The 11,852-nt window shown below is 39.0% G+C and overlaps 2 long non-coding RNA genes across 2 annotated transcripts; one reads left to right on the top strand and one right to left on the bottom strand.

The window, feature by feature from the left end:
* Window positions 1-1,963: 1,963 nt before the first annotated feature.
* On the bottom strand, window positions 1,964-2,535 carry LOC116722561 (uncharacterized). Its single transcript, XR_004339781.1, has 2 exons — window positions 2,279-2,535; window positions 1,964-2,138 (listed from the first exon to the last, which is right to left on the bottom strand). It is a non-coding gene; the product is annotated as an uncharacterized LOC116722561 (long non-coding RNA).
* Window positions 2,536-10,392: 7,857 nt separating this feature from the next.
* LOC116723391 (uncharacterized) lies at window positions 10,393-11,284 on the top strand. The gene is made up of 3 exons (XR_004339972.1): window positions 10,393-10,436; window positions 10,517-10,609; window positions 10,944-11,284. It is a non-coding gene; the product is annotated as an uncharacterized LOC116723391 (long non-coding RNA).
* The last annotated feature ends 568 nt before the right edge of the window (window positions 11,285-11,852 follow it).

Below are 11,852 nucleotides of genomic sequence, written 5' to 3'. Positions count from 1 at the left end.
AGTATAATTAGAATCAGCTCTGAGTGAACCAGAGTCTGATAATGAGACATTGCATCCCAAATTAGATGAAGTGAATGAAATGGAAATTGATCAAACAAGGGAAGTTTTGCTAAATTTACACGATTTGCTATCAATGGTTAACATTAAGCCTGAAATAACTATTGGTTATTGGGAAAAAGATCTTTTTGTGTGACACTGGTGCATGAGGAGCTACTTGTAGAGAATCAACACTAAACTGTAATAAGACACGATTAAAAGCAACTACAGAAAGAAGAGAGTGTTGCAAATAAAAATAAGCAGGAGGAAGCAACAAGTATGTTTATTTAGACTAGAGAACAATGAAGCACCAGGGAGGAGTTGCAACTCCTGCTCACAGCAGCTTGCAGCAGCTCAGCAGGGGAGAACAGGCAGAAGCTGCAGCGGTGCTGCAACTCCGACCCCCACCAGGTCCAACTGACCACCATATGAAGCCCCCTGGCAAAACACTAGTGCATGATAACAAAGTTACAACTTTAGAAGTAAAGCAACAGAAGACTCCCACATTTTAAAATGAGATGAAACTAAAACATATCTCATGATACAAGAGCCAAATGCTAATGAAGCAGCAGAAGAATTAGGAGTTTCTCTTGAAATCCTTATCAGCTCTTTTTCCTGCCCCTGCAAGAGGTGAGAGGAGGTTCATGAAGGGGGGAGTGGGTTTGTTTTGTGGTCCATCTGACAATAGAGAAAACTCAGGCTAGTGGAGTAACCTTAAACATAAACTGTGAAATCTAAAATCACAAAGGATCCAATGAACCTTTTTCCTAAGGAACATAGAAATAGGCTTTTTAAACCTTTGGGTTTTGCTTGGAAACAGGTTATAGGAAGTTGTAGAGAAGTTATTATCATCGCATAACGCAGGATTTTGATGTAGTTTTAGTTTCCTAAATTCAGGAAACAATTTCCTCCATAGAGTGGGTTGTTTAAGTAACAAATGATTGATGAGTAATGAAATAATATGGAAAGTTTGAAATGATTCACAACTGCAAAGAAAATAATAATTTGGTATTATTATTATACCAAACTATAATAATAATATCCATTATTATTATTACAGTTTGGTATAATATTTAATAAATTATTATTATTATAATAAAAATAATAATAATTATAATAATTTAGTGTAATAATAAAAATAATAATAATTATTATTATTTTTTATTAATAACTATTATTAATTATAATAATTTGGTATCATAATAATAAAAAATAATAATTATTATTATTATTATTTATTAATAATAATTATTAATTATAATAATTTGGTATAATAATAATTCGTTATTGAGTGGACATCCAGAGAGGTTGACAAGCAGTGTTAAGGTGCCAACCTGAACATTATCCAACTTAATACATCAATTTAGGCTTTGATGAGAAGAGAGCTGCTGGTTTGGTTCCACGGATCCAGAACTGGATCAATAAAACTTAGGAATGCACTTTAAGGGGTTCTTTCTCTTTAAAGGGTTCTTTAAAGAGAACCCTTTAAAGAACCCTTTAAAGGGTTCTTTCTCTTTAAAGGGTTCTTTCTCTTTAAAGGGTTCTTTCTCTTTAAAGGGTTCTTTCCCTTTAAAGGGTTCTTTGAAATGCAAAGTTAAGTGACATTTTAATATTTTAAGCTGCTTTAGTAGATGTAACTAAATTGATGAAAGTAAATGAAAGGAATATTTTCTAGACTAAAGTTTAGAACCTTTTAATCGTCTTTAATCTTCTCATCTCCTGAAACGACCGTGATTCTTGGTGACCAAAATGTGAAAACATGAATAGTTTGATTAAAAGTAGAACCAGTCAGATTAGAAAGAACACAGCTTTATTTGCTCTCAGTATGAACATCAGTTTAATCATAATTAAACGTATTGAGAAGCTAAAAACAACAGATCGTTAATGCACTTCAACTCTGTAAGAACATCAGCCACATTGTTTTAAAAATTAGAAATGTTTCATCAGCACATCGGGCTCATGTGATCCCAGCTCCAGAAAGGTGAAGGTCTCTGAACATCCTGAAGGTCAAACACCGAGTGGCAGTCAGGAAGACGGACACTTGATGAGACATCCTGCAACTCAGAGGCTGCAGAAGCACCGCACTGATGGTTTACCAACATCTGGAAACACATCGGAATATATTAGGAATGGATTCTGACACTTAAGTTATGTGCAACATCCTGGCTAAAATTAGCGCATGCATATTCGGCACTATTGCAGGTTTTATAGTAGTTTAATGCAAAAATCACCGTTAGCTCACCTGCACCGTCTGAGCCACCTGCTTTCCTCCCGCTGCAAGGCGGAGATCAGCTGTCCTCCTCCCACCGGCGCGTTTCTAAGCAACACAATCTTAAGACTGCCTTGTTTTTTGTAGTTTTTAAAAAAAAATTTCTGAAGACTTCTTTTTCTTTTATGTTTTTGCCGTGGGGAGTCTGACAGAGCATTCTCTGTTTCACTGTGTTCACATGCAACAAACATTCCTCTTCCTCTGATCCAGAACTAACAAGCCGACCAGCAGAACCCAGAGAATATGAGGAGCAAGGACAGAGAATTATAAGGACCGAAGTTAACTTTTCCATCCAATTCAATGCAGATTGAAACACCCAGATTGAATTGTTGTTCACTTATTTTTCTTCATTCTGACTTCATATTGCTGCAACCAGACATGGGCAGGTTAAAAAGTGGGAGACCCAGGCTGAGTTGCTTTATAAATTTGTCTTTTGCTTGATTTTTACATTTCATTTAACAGGCCAGCTACACAACAGCAGCTATAATTTAATGTGAAATAACCGGTTCGTTGTCGTTTTTATGAAAGTGTTTAGCGCTAGTTTGAAGCCGACTTCATGCATGTAAACACAGCCAGCATTGTTGCCATTTATCCGCACGACAGGAAGAAATACAACGCTAACTCATCAGGATTATGTTTGATAGTGATCAAAGGCTGGTGCTGCTCTGTCATTGTTCCCCAGCGCTATGTGTTGTTCCGTCTTTGTTAACCCGGACTGCCTTCTCTGTGGGCAAAGACGGCTTCAGAATGAGCGAATGCAAAGTGTGTGTCGTGCTTTCCTGGATGTGTGTGTTAGAGTTACGACTGACAATCTTCAACTGACTTTGTTCTCTCATTTCCTTAAGGCTTTTATAAACCTTCAGTTTGTATTTTTTACTCTAAAGCACTTAAGTTTTTTTTCTCTCCTTTGTGTTTGATACAATCTTGTTACTCTTAAGATTTATATTTATACAGATATACATATTTTTGGTATCTTCTTATCCTCTTTTGTCTTTTTTCCCCAAGTTTTGTGCTAATGTTGAAAAACCATGATCGCAGTATTCATGGATACATGTTGTAATATTAACTTTTTTTTTTTTTTTTACATTCATGTATGAACTGAAAATTGTAAAACAAAAAATACTTTTAATGTCCTGGTGTGTAAAATGTATGTATAAATTAAATTAACCAACTTGAACACGAGTGGATTCATATGTGAAAGAAACATGACACCGTAAAATTGTTTTAGATGTGCAAGTAAAAATGCTTAAATGAAATGAAGAAAGAAAAAAAAAAGGTGTAGGCCAGCCTAGACGTATTCATTACCATGGAGGATCTGGTTATTAGCAACTTTTTGAAGAACCTTATGAGTTAAAGCAAGATTTAATATATTGATAAATATTTTCAAGCTATTATATTGGGGTTTTTTTTTCAGATTATTATCTCAAATTAAGACTTGAAATATAAATTAATGTTTTTCCTGGAGAAAATGTTGGCTTTGTATTATTCAGTAATGCATCGGGTAACAATGTCCGCCGATTGGACCACCTCTGGATTTATAATGTGAAAGTTCGTGTCTTAGAATGACTGCAAATAATTATCTGAGCATTACTATATATATTTTTTTGCTTCTGGAAGAACTAGCATAAATGTGGAAAGGGTTCCCTGCATTAATATTTGGGTCGAGGAGCGGTTGGCCAGTAGGTGGCAGCATACGGAGTGATGAACAAGACAACGCGATACTTGTGTTATCTGCGTTATTTGTAGTCCAATTTCTCTCACGCACCAGCGCGTGCGTTCGTCAATGGAAGTCATGGCAACGACGTTAGCGTCCTCGAGCCTATAAATGACGCCGACCTTCTGAATTCTTTCCCCTTTGCTACGGGACTTTTGAGAGAGACGCCTGAAGGAGCCTTTAAAGCCTCGGAAGGTTTGAGCTTGTCGAGAATCTGCTGTGCAAAACTTGCTGAAGAAGAACTTGCTGAAATTCGCACTTGCTGAAGAAACCCGTGGATACCAAACCTGCGAAAGACGTTTCCTGACCGGGAGAAGAAGCAGCAGGGTGACCAGCTGGAAGGTTAAAATCATTCTTCTACTATTTTTAATAAACGAAAGCAAGTTATTACTAAGATATTAGTGACTTGTTTAGTTTATTTTGCGTGTGTGTGTGTGTTTTAAAGAAATACTGACTGCTGTAGAAAAAAAGAGAGTAGCATTCTTTGCTAGCATAGATCTAACTAACTAGTTAACTAATGAGCCTTTTTCTTTACTGAATTTCGCTGGAAATGTCGGGAATGTTAAACTGTGGTGTAATAATTTAAGAAATATATGCATTTTACTGAATTATAGTCAAATTAGTTAAATTAACTTCAAATTCCTGAAAAATTAGCTTGTTTTTTGACCGTTATTTTTTGAAAAATGCCGTGGTAAACACTCAGTTTCCATGGACACGCAAAATGAAATGCCTTAAATATTTAATATTATTTTTTAAAAACATTTTAAAAAATAGTGTTTACCCTTATAATAACCTATATTTTAATTGTTTAGTTTCATTATTTTTTCAAGATAGGGACATGTTGATGTGGTTGTGTTTTTTTTTAAATGCCCTGACAAACATACTTGGTTTCCATGGTAATGACATCAGACTAACGGTTTGTTAGGACGCTTTCCATAAAATTTCCATTCATGTACGCGTTCACACACTGATGTTTATAAGCTAATGGATTGTAGCCACAGATGTTGTATCGTGCCAGCAATAAACTCCAGCTAAAGGTGAGAGAAGTGTCTTGCTCAAGGACACAACGACAGAGGCGGACCATTGCAGGGCAAACTCCTACCACTGTCGCCCCAGTAATAAGCATTGTAAGTGTGTGTGTTCGTTAATGATAGACCATTAATAGGCAGTGAATCGTGTATAGTCGTAGTGATCATCAATCAAAGCTAATTTTCACAAACAAAATAATGATTTATTTGTGAAAATCATCTTTGATGACTTTGGATTCCAATTCTTGGTAAACTGGATGGTTCTTTGCCCTTTTTGTCTTTTTGATAAATGCCTAGACAAACATATTTAGTTTCCATGGATACATTGGTGACATTATTTAAAATGACTTCAACGCAGCTTTGTGAAAAATGTGTTCTATGTAGTCTCCATGGATACATTGATTAAATAACAACACACAGCTTTATTCTTATAAAAAGTCATTAAAGAACAATCAATGTGTGCCTGTTGATTTCACAAAGTAACTAAATTATTTAGTTTACTGTAATTACTCAAGACCAGAAAAACAGCCTTTTGTTCCATTGCATTTTAGTGACGTATCATTTTCAGAAGTCACTTGAATGTTAACAGTGAATGTTAAAATTCATTAGAAAAACAATCATCTCAGTTTCAGTGGGTCCAGTTGTGATTCATTTGTTAGTTAAAATCTTGGAGGGATTGCAGGGGTTTGACATTGTTTATGTGGTTTAAAAAGTTATTTCTGGTTTTAGAAAATCCGTTTTGTTTTATTCAGATCTTTGGAATAAGTAGTCAGTGTCTGGTCCAGGTTTCAAAAAATGCCTCAATAACACATTTGGTCTCCTTGGATACGTTGCTTGAAATAAAACCTTCATACTTGAATATTAGAAAAGTTTTTAGATACATATTTGTCCTGTATTATTTCTAAGTAGTTTAGTTTGTATTTACTAAACCATTATTGCTTAGTTTGCTTTTTCTAAGAAAGAGGAGTTTTGAATAATTAGTTGTTTACGAAATGCTGTGTTGGTCCTTTGCATGTTTGGAGCTGTAATATATTTTCACGCTGATTACATTTTCAGAAAGAGTCAGCAATATTAATAGTGGTGATTGGAAAACATTTGACTTTAGTTTGAGAAAATTACTTTTAGTGAATCCATTTTGTTGCAGGGTTTTATTTTATTTTAAGAGTTTATGGCTAGGGATGAATTACCAATAAATCTAAATTTGATTTATTGTGTTTAATGATTGATTGGTACCAAGATGAAGCTGCAAGTTTGTTTGTCTGAGTGCTGATGGTTTATACGTGTTTGATCACTGAGTTTTAGAGTTTGTTCTGGTTTTTATGTAAAATTGTGTTTTTTGCTGTTTTTTTTTGTGTGACTAAAGATAAGCTTTATTTATTTTATCTCTTAATTCCCGTTCTTGTTGTATAATCACATCTGGCATAGCATTAATATTGCTAATTAAATATATTCAAGAAAAACAAACACATTCACAAAGCTGGGTTATTGTATTGTTGGTATTTAAGTGTTCCCTCTAAACATTGCTTTGGACTTTTGTGATTTTTTCAAGATACAGATTTATAGCTTTTTTGGCTTTGTTTTTTTCTTCACAGCCCATACCATGGCGCTTCCAGCAGATGGATCCCCGACGTTGGAGGGACGTCCAGATAATGGTGAGGAACACGGTAAGTTGCGGTTAAATGAAGCCGACATGGTTTCTGAAGACCACGGAGAGGAGTTGAAGTATAGTTCACCTCCGCAGTCTGTGGACTGTTCTACCAGCTCCACTGATAGCAATATTACCAGCTCCAGTGGTAGCTCTACTAACAGCTCCAGTGAAGACGAGGTAGGTAATGGAGACCAGGATGACTTTAGATCCCGATTTCGGGTTGTCCAGGTCCTTCAACCAAACATTAAATTAGGGGTGGCTCAGAAGCCCCAAGAAGACATGGCAGATGGGAATTCAGTTGAATTCCCATCTGGACTTGACAAACAGGAAGAGCCCATTTTGCGTCCAGAGAAGTCCAGACCTATCGGTACCTTGCAACATCATCAGGTAGGTTTGGAAGAGGACGCGGCTCATGTGACATCTGTGACTGGCATAAACGGAAAGAGGACAAAGAACAGTGATGCGGAAGAGGAGCCCCCAGCCAAGAGGACCAAGTATAGTGTCCTGTCCTTTCCGTACCAAAAGACGGAATATGACGATCCCATTGAGTTACCACCTGTCCTCAGTCCCTCAACACCGACGCACTTTGAAGATCCTATTTTGTCATCCCCCGTCCTCAGTCCCTCAACACCGACGCACTTTGAAGATCCTATTTTGTCATCCCCCGTCCTCAGTCCCTCAACACCGACGCACTTTGAAGATCCTATTTTGTCATCCCCCGTCCTCAGTCCCTCAACACCGACGCACTTTGAAGATCCCATTTTGTCACCCAGTATTATCAGTCTCTCACCAATGTCGCCAAATGAGGATCCCATTTTGTCACCCAGTGTTATCAGTCTCTCACCAATGTCGCCAAATGAGGATCCCATTTTGTCACCCAGTGTTATCAGTCTCTCACCAATGTCGCCAAATGAGGATCCCATTTTGTCACCCAGTGTTATCAGTCTCTCAACAATGTCGCCATATGAGGATCCTATTTTGTCACCCAGTGTTATCAGTCTCTCAACAATGTCGCCATATAAGGATCCTATTTTGTCATCCCCCGTCCTCAGTCCCTCAACACTGACGCACTTTTTAGATCCCATTTTGTCACCCAGTGTTTTCTGTCTCTCACCAATGTCGCCATGTAAGGATCCTATTTTGTCATCCCCCGTCCTCAGTCCCTCAACACTGGCGCACTTTTTAGATCCCATTTTGTCACCCAGTGTTTTCTGTCTCTCACCAATGTCGCCATATAAGGATCCTATTTTGTCATCCCCCGTCCTCAGTCCCTCAACACTGATGCACTTTTTAGATCCCATTTTGTCACCCAGTGTTATCAGTCTCTCACCAACGTCGCCAAATGAGGATCCCATTTTGTCACCCAGTGTTATCAGTCTCTCACCAACGTCGCCAAATGAGGATCCCATTTTGTCACCCAGTGTTATCAGTCTCTCACCAATGTCGCCATATGAGGATCCTATTTTGTCATCCCCCGTCCTCAGTCCCTCAACACCTGTCCTCAGTCCCTCAACACCGACGCACTTTGAAGATCCCATTTTGCCACCCAGTGTTTTCAGTCTCTCACCAATGTCGCCATATGAGGATCCTATTTTGTCATCCCCCGTACTCAGTCCCTCAACACCGACGCACTTTGAAGATCCTATTTGGTCATCCCCCGTCCTCAGTCCCTCAACACCGACGCACTTTGAAGATCCCATTTTGCCACCCAGTGTTTTCAGTCTCTCACCAATGTCGCCATATGAGGATCCTATTTTGTCATCCCCCGTACTCAGTCCCTCAACACCGACGCACTTTGAAGATCCTATTTGGTCATCCCCCGTCCTCAGTCCCTCAACACCGACGCACTTTGAAGATCCTATTTTGCCACCCAGTGTTTTCTGTCTCTCACCAATGTCGACATATGAGGATCCCATTCTGTCACCCCTCGTTTTCAGTCCTTCACCATCAATATACTTTGAAGATTCAACTTTGTCATACCCTGACTGCTTTTTCTGGATGGGGACTGAAGAGGACACAGAAGAGGAAGCAATACCTTCAACATCTAGCGGAATTACAGCAAGAGAGAGCTCCAGACACGTGTTTTTTAGACCTCACTACGTCTTGTCAAGTGACTCTGATTAGATTGGGATCTGTAAAAACTGAAGACCTATTTGGGAAGTCACATTAGGACATCATCATTTCTCTCATGTTTTTTATTAAAGCCATTGGGTTTCTAGGAAGCCTGTGGAAGCCTTCGGTAGCGCCTTGCACCGGGGCTTTTCTTTGTTCCGCTGCTACATTTAGTATTTTAGATGTTAAGGTTTCTGGCAGGACTGAGGAAGCCTTAGGTAGCGCCTTGCACCGGGACTTTTCTTCGTCTTTGTGTTTTCCTCTCAACTCCGTCCTGTTTCAGGGTGTAATAGTGGTGCTTCCCTACACGCTGCTTTCCAATATAGTAAATTATTCTGTCCTGTTCCTCTACTAATGCAGTCTCCCAGTTTTTAATCTTTCAGGTTTTAGCTGCTCATCGCTGGATTCTTTCATCGTTGTCCATGTGGTTCCTGCCTTCTGGATCCCTTGTTTTTCACACCGCTTGTAAGTTTTTGCATTCTACCTTCACATCATGCTGGTGGCAGATCTCTGATTCTCTGATCATTCCAGGTTGGATCTCGTCAGCCAGTAAACCTCCACCTTCAACACCACCAGTCAGACAGTGGAAGATAAGAGAACCCAGTTAACAAAAAAACAGTAAAAAACCTATTTTTACCTGGCTAGCAATTTTAAATATGGATGAAATTGAGGTCAAATTTCAAAGCTGTTCTTTCTTCTGTCCATGTTCACTTTTTTTAACTCTGTTGTCTTTTCTCATTATTTCATTTCTCCGTCAACTCATGTCACTTGACTTGAGTTGACCAACAATTAAAGAAGAAGACCTGCTCCACCTGTAAACCTCCACCTTCAACACCACCAGTCAGACGGAGGAAGAGAAGAGAACCCTGTTGACAAAAAAAGTAAGAAAACCTATTTTTACCCGAGTAACAATTTTAAATATGGATGAAATTGAGATCAGATTTCAAACCTTTTCTTTTTTCTGCAGATTTATATTCTCTGTTTTTTAACCCTGTTATGTTTTATCTTTATTTCATTTCTCCGTCAACTCATGTACCATGACTTGAGTTGACCAACAATTAAAGAAGACATGCTCCACCTGTAAACCTCCACCTTCAACACCACCAGTAAGGTGGAGGTAGAGAAGAGAACCCTGTTGACGAAAAAAAGTAAGAAAACTTATTTTTACCCAGCTAACAATTTTAAATATGAATGAAATTAAGGTCACATTTCAAAGCTGTTCTTTCTTCTGTCAATGTTCTCTTTTTTTTAAACTCTGATGTCTTTTCTCTTTATTTCATTTCTCCGTCAACTCATGTACCTCAACTTGAGTTGACCAACAATTAAAGAAGACGACCTGCTCCAACTGCTGATCTACTGGTTGTAACAGATTGTGGAAAAGGTGAGGACATGATGACTTGATCGGGAATTCACTTTAATCATCTGTTATTTAGACAGAGATTAAGGAATGTGTGTATTATTATGTGATGATTCTCCAGCATCACCAGCAGCACTGGACCAATCAGGAGAGAGAAGACACAGAGGACTGAAGGGACTCAGAAAATCCTGCTGGAAATCCCAAGATGAAGTTTCCTGATGCAACAGGGGGACACCTGAGGACACAGAATAAAGAAGGACCATGTGAAGCAGGTCCTTCAATAACAAACCAAGCATGAGTTGACCAACACTTACAGCAGCAGGTTACTTTGTCCATCTACTGGTTGTAACAGATGATGGTGAAGGTTGAGGAGATAATGACTTGATCAGAAACTGTGGCCGACAACTGCAAACGCGCAGCAAACAGCAAAACGAGCTGCAAACAGGTGAAACTGCACAGGAAAAGAGAAACTTCATTATCTTTTTACATTTTTCGTTTCATTTCATTGAAACCACAAAAATGTTTCCACCATAACTTCCAATTGTTGAATATTTTTTTCTATCAAACTTTGAGTAGTGTGCAAGAATTACCCAAACATGCTTTGACTTTATTGATCCCAAAGGGAAATGAAATGTAGTTGTAGCTCATTAATTCAGATTCTTCAAAGAGTTATTGCAGATGACTGATTGCTGTCAGCAGGAAAGATCTTTTGTAGCTGTCTGTGTTGCAGCAAACCTGAAGAAGCCTCTGACTGATGATACTCTGTTTTCCCCATACAGACTCATGAAGAGGACGGTCAGAGTCGTCCATAGAGCTTTCTTGACTCTTCTGAAGAATCTTTCTTTGCGTCATCTCCAGAGGTTCCACAGTCATCTCCAGAACAGAACCAGAACCAATCCAGCCTTCTTTATCAGATTGTTGAACCTTTTGAGGTTCCTGGCTCTGATGCTGCTGCACCAACAGATGATAGCAGAAGAGATGACACTCTCAGCAGCAGACTTAAAGATCTGCAGCAACTTGCTGCAAACCTTGAAGGATCTTAGCTTCCTGGAGAAGTGCAGTCTGCTCTGTCTCTTTTTGTAGACGGCTTGTCCATGTGGTTCCTGCCTTCTGTTGCGTCTCCAGTCCAGTCTGTGTTCCAGATGAACACCGAGGTATTTATATTCCTGAACCACCTCCACATCTTCTCCCATGATGGAAATAGGGTTTCCTGTTTCTCCTGAAATCAACAACCATCTCCTTTGTTTTGTTTACAGTCAAGATTAGATGATTGTTCCCTCACCTGGCCACAAAGTGATCCACCAGATCTCTGTACTCAGCCTCTTGTCTTCCTCTGATACACAACAACTGCAGAGTCGTCTGAGTATTTCTGTAGATGACAGAAGTCGGACTTGTGCTGGAAGTCTGAACAGTAGAGGGTGAAAATGAATGGTGAGAGTACAGTGCCCTGTGGTGTTCCCATGTTGTTGACCACCTGGTTAGACACACAGTCCTTCAGTCTCACTAACTGTGGTCTGTTTGTCAGGTAGTCACAGATGCAGGTGATTGTTGAGGCCTCCATCTGTGTCTTCTGGAGTTTCTAACAGAGCAGATCAGGCTGAATTATGTTCAATGCACCTGGGAACCAAAGACCCTGATCCTCACTGTGCTGCCTGCTTGTTTTGTCCAGATGACAGTGGGTTTGTTGA

The sequence above is a fragment of the Xiphophorus hellerii genome, chromosome 7 (assembly GCF_003331165.1).
Source record: "Xiphophorus hellerii strain 12219 chromosome 7, Xiphophorus_hellerii-4.1, whole genome shotgun sequence".
Classification (NCBI taxonomy): domain Eukaryota; kingdom Metazoa; phylum Chordata; class Actinopteri; order Cyprinodontiformes; family Poeciliidae; genus Xiphophorus; species Xiphophorus hellerii.
Note: the sequence above shows the minus strand (reverse complement) of the source record. Positions and strands in the feature narration are given on the sequence as shown.